At 38.1% G+C, this 4,727-nt stretch overlaps 1 non-coding gene across 1 annotated transcript; it reads right to left on the reverse strand.

Moving 5' to 3' along the window:
* Window positions 1-3,084: 3,084 nt before the first annotated feature.
* Window positions 3,085-3,191, reverse strand: LOC120283160. The gene has a single exon (XR_005543160.1). It is a non-coding gene; the product is annotated as a small nucleolar RNA R71 (small nucleolar RNA).
* Window positions 3,192-4,727: the final 1,536 nt, after the last annotated feature.

A 4,727-nucleotide genomic window follows, 5' to 3' on the forward strand; every position in this document is an offset into this window, starting at 1 on the left:
AGGGTTTACAAGTCCAAGCACCTACTAGTGGTTTAACTCTCCATGGAGCAATACAAAGTCAAGGATAAAATCAAAGATAAATGCAATCAATCCATAGAGAAAACCACCTTGTCATCAGTATCGATGCTTAATGTAAGAAAAGTATACTTCGTATTACTTATACACAAGCATGTACTAGCACTATAAAGTCCAAAAAATATTGAACTAGAGTTTTCATAGGTCTAATGAGTAAGAAAAGTACATGAAGTAGGAATCGGACAAAAACATTCAAGAAAATTGGATGAAAACTAAAGCATGATAAAACCTAGTGTTTACAACCTCCAAAAAGTAAGAATTAAACTCTTAATCCTATGGTGAACCTTCATTGGCAACAAGAGCATGCTCATGAAAACACAAGTATAAGACATGCATAAGGTGAACACTCCCCACACTTAAAATGTACATTTTCCTCAATGCATGCATATAAGCACAATAAAAATATCATCAATAAAAGCTAAATGTGTGCGGGATCTCTAGAGTGCATTTCTCATTCATTTTGAGATTTTTTATGTCTTAACTCTCTTATGCTTTTAAGCCTTGACTTGTATATCGTTAGGCTATGACATTTAACTTGTTTGGTTTAGGAATGGATCTCAAGCTATGATCATGAAGTTCATCTCCTTTAACTTTGGTGTTTGAAGACTTTGGCATTATATACTTGTAATCCTTCAAGATTTTGATTTGTGCATTTTTTTGAGTCTTTAATTTTTGTGTCTTGAGACTTCGAAGTTACATTTATTTGAAATCATAAGGCATAACCCTCTGACATCATTGGGTTATTAACTTGATTTCTTTGACATATTTCCAATCTCTTTATTTTCTTGGCTTAAAATATCATGTCCACTAACTAATGAGAGACCCTTGCTTTTATGTGGAAGCTTTTTTTTATCAATTCATAGACTAATGCATGAGCTTCCTTTCTTATTGCTTGAGAAACCATAAAGCATCTTTTCTTTATTTCATCACTCAAGAAGAGGGCATCACATTTTACATTAGACACAATTATGGCTCAAAATCTTTAAAGAAAAACCTTTAATGAGGGAGACCTCCTTGTGAGCTTCAAGAGGCAATGGTGAGAAGAGAGATTCCACTTTGCATTGGACCTCGTTAGTGGGTAAAATAAAAAAGCGGAGTCTTCAAAGACCACTCCATGAATTTTAAGAGACAATGGTGAAAAAGCTCTCAAAAAAGAAGTCAACATTGCATTAGATCTCATTAATGGGTTAAAAAAGAGGGGTGCCTTCATAAACCTCTTTGTGACTATCAAGATGTAATGGTGAGAAACTCTCAAAAAGCGATTCCATCTTGCCTTGGATCTCATCAGTGGGTTAAAAGAGAGTGGAGCGTCAAAAGGCAACAGTGAGAAACTCTTGCATTGGATCTCATCAGTGGGAAAGAGTCTTCCTATGAGTGCCTAGAGGCAATGGTAAGAAACTCTAAAAGAAAGGATTCACCTTATATTGGATCTCATGAGTGGGTCAAAGTCTTCAAAAAAGGGTCATCAGAGACCTTCTTATGAGGGGTCAAGAGGCATTAGTGAGAAACTCTGAAAAAGAGAATCCACCTTGCATTGAACCTCATGAGAGGGTTAAAAACTTTAAAGAGAGTCTTCAACGGCCTCTATAAGAGCTTCAAAAGGCAATGGTGAAAAACTTTTAAATAGAGAGTCTACCTTACATTGGATCTCATCGGTAGGTCAAAGTTTTGAAAGAGGATATTCAATAGCCTTTCTGTAAATGTCAAGAGGCAACGGTGAGAAACTCTCAAAGAAAAGGTCCATCAGTAGGTCAAAGTTTTGGATCTCATCAGTGAATCGAAGTCTTCTAAGGGGTATTAGCATCAAGATGCAACTGTGAGAAACTCTCAAAAAAGGAATTCTATTTGCATTAGATCTCATCAGTAGGCCAAATTCTTAAAAGAGGATATTCAATTATCTCCTTTTAAGAGTCAAGAGACATAAGTGAGAAAGTCTCAAAGATAGAGTCCACATTGTATTAAATCTCATTAATAGGTAAAAAGAACAGGAGTTTTCAATTACCTCCCTCTAAGTTCCAAGAGGCAATGGTGAAAAGCTCTCAAAGAGCAAGTCTACCTTGCATTGGCCTTATCAATGAGTCAAGAGGAGGATTTTTGCAAATCTACAAAAAAGACCATTCCGTTTCACAAAATTCCTTATTTTCTCCCTTTTTTTTTTGCATTTAACCCCTCTCATGACATTTTTTCCAAGTTAGACTTTCATTTTTTTTTTCCTTTTTTTTACCAATTTTCATAATTTATGCAACTAGATCATCTAAATTTTCACCTTTCATACTTTTTATTAAATTTTGCTAATAAACACTCAAACTTCTCACCTTTCACATTTATCTTTTTTTCGCCAAGTCAAGTTTTTGGCTTCATTGCCGGAGAGTAGGCGTATAGAGATACTTTGCACTTTGCTATCTTAGCTATTCATTCATTCATTCTATTTCACATCTTTCTATTCTATCATCGTTCTGATTTGTTTTCTTTCTTCTGATGTAACTCCATTTTATGACCCGAGGGAACCCTTCGATATTCATTGAAGGTGATCCTGAACTTGAACGTACACTCAGTAGAAGGGGTAAAGAACCTGTGCAAGAACCAACCAATCAAGCTGAAATAGAAAGGTCAGACAATATGGCAGAGCAGAATGAACAACAGAGAACACTTTCTAACTATGCCAGACCCTCAGTTTTGGGCACATAATCTAGTATTATGCGACCCTCGATTATAGCTCCAAATTTTTAGCTAAAGCCGGTATTCATCAAGATGGTTCAGAAGTTAGCTCAGTTCAATGGTTTGGCCGATGAGGATCCAAACAATCACATCGAAAACTTCTTATAAGTTTATGACATATTGAAGATCAATGAAGTTTTAGATGATGATATTAGATTGAGGGCTTTCCCATTCTCTCTCAAAGGAAGAGCCAAGCAGTGGCTTCATTCCTTGCTAAAAGCATCCATCATGACTTGGAATGAGATGGTCAAAGCTTTCTTTGCAAGATACTTCCCTCCGGGAAAGTTGGCAAAGCTTTGTAATTAGATATCATCATTTGTTTAGATGGAGCTTGAATCCTTGTTTGAGACGTGAGAGAGATTCAAGGATCTCTTGCGGAAGTGTCCACAATACGGATTTCCCGAATAGATGATCATTCAAACTTTTTACAACAGGTTGAATCCAAGTACAAGAAAACTTCTATATGCTGCCGCAAGAGGTACAATGGGGAGCAAGACCCCTGTTAAAGCCCAACAGTTGGTAGAAGAAATAGCCATGAATAGCTACCAATGGAATATAAGGGAAAGGAAGAAAGTGGTCGGACTCCATGAGATTGATGCAATTACATCTTTGGCAGCCCAAGTAAAGGCATTGAGCAAGAAATTAGATACATTGACTTCACCGAGGGTGGCCGCTATCACGAGTTGTGATGGTTGTGGGGGTTTACATATACCGTCTGATTATCCTATTTTGATTGCTACTGCAGCCTCGACTGAACAAGTAGACTTTGTGGGCAATTCGGGAAGAGTACGAGGTAATCCTTATAGCACCACCTACAACCAAGGGTGGAGGAACCACCCCAATTTCTTATGGAGTAACCAAGGGTAGCAAAAGGCCCAAACATGAAAAATAGAGTTTCGAGCTTGGAGACCCGTATGACCGATCTAGAGTAAGCTTTGACCAGATTTGTTCAATCATCAGATATACATTTTCAGTCGGTCGTACACAATCACTTATCAATATGCAGCGTGAAAGAGACATGTAGCTGCTCGGAGTCACCACGCTCCGAGCCATGTGCATGATTGAGTGGCGGGACACACCCCATTAGGTATAGTACGGAGTGGTCTATGAGACCGACTCTGAGTTTTTGGATGATGAGGAGTCTCTCCCAGTGACCACCACCGCAGTTCTCCAAATCATGGCTATAGCCCCTGTTGTTGTTGCTATTGCTACTACTGCTGCTCCTCCTCCTCCGATGATTGTTGCACTGACTCCATCAGTTCCACTAGCTCTTGAGGAGTGCTTGATCCATCTCGATAAGGGTTAGGTGAGGATCGAGGGTCTACTATGACAGAGCCTAGCGCATTTGTAGCGTCAGGACCTCTTGACAACTCTGGTGCCTACATCACCCACTATTACAGCTCCAGCGGCGCCGAAGTCTCCTCCAGCTTCACCGATACCACTTGTACTTCATCGGTCATATACCGCGCTAGACATCTCCTGTCAGCTTTAACCTTTTTGATTTTTTATATACCACTTTTGTACTTTTATATTTCAGTACATTGTACATTTTATTATAACAAGAGACACCTTGCCCTACTACTTTTGTACTTTCTGATCTTAGTGGATTTTATTTTATAGCAGTATATAGTTTTGTTTTCTTTATATATAACTACCCCAATTGTATCTCATCAAGGTTTTAGGTGATCGTGTGTTGTTCTGGCCTGCATAATTTGTGACTTGGAAAAGAGTAACTTCATCGCCCTGGTTGGCCAAACTAAGAAATTAGGGGAGTACTAGTGATCATACACTCTTTTAATTTCTTTTCTTATTATAAAGTAGTACACTTATGTATGCATGCCTATATTGGGGAAAATGTACATCTTTAAGTGTGGGAGGGAGTGTATGTTTGCTTTTCTTTGCACTATATTGAGAATTTAGTACTATACTATACT

The sequence above is a fragment of the Dioscorea cayenensis genome, chromosome 18 (assembly GCF_009730915.1).
Source record: "Dioscorea cayenensis subsp. rotundata cultivar TDr96_F1 chromosome 18, TDr96_F1_v2_PseudoChromosome.rev07_lg8_w22 25.fasta, whole genome shotgun sequence".
NCBI lineage: Eukaryota > Viridiplantae > Streptophyta > Magnoliopsida > Dioscoreales > Dioscoreaceae > Dioscorea > Dioscorea cayenensis.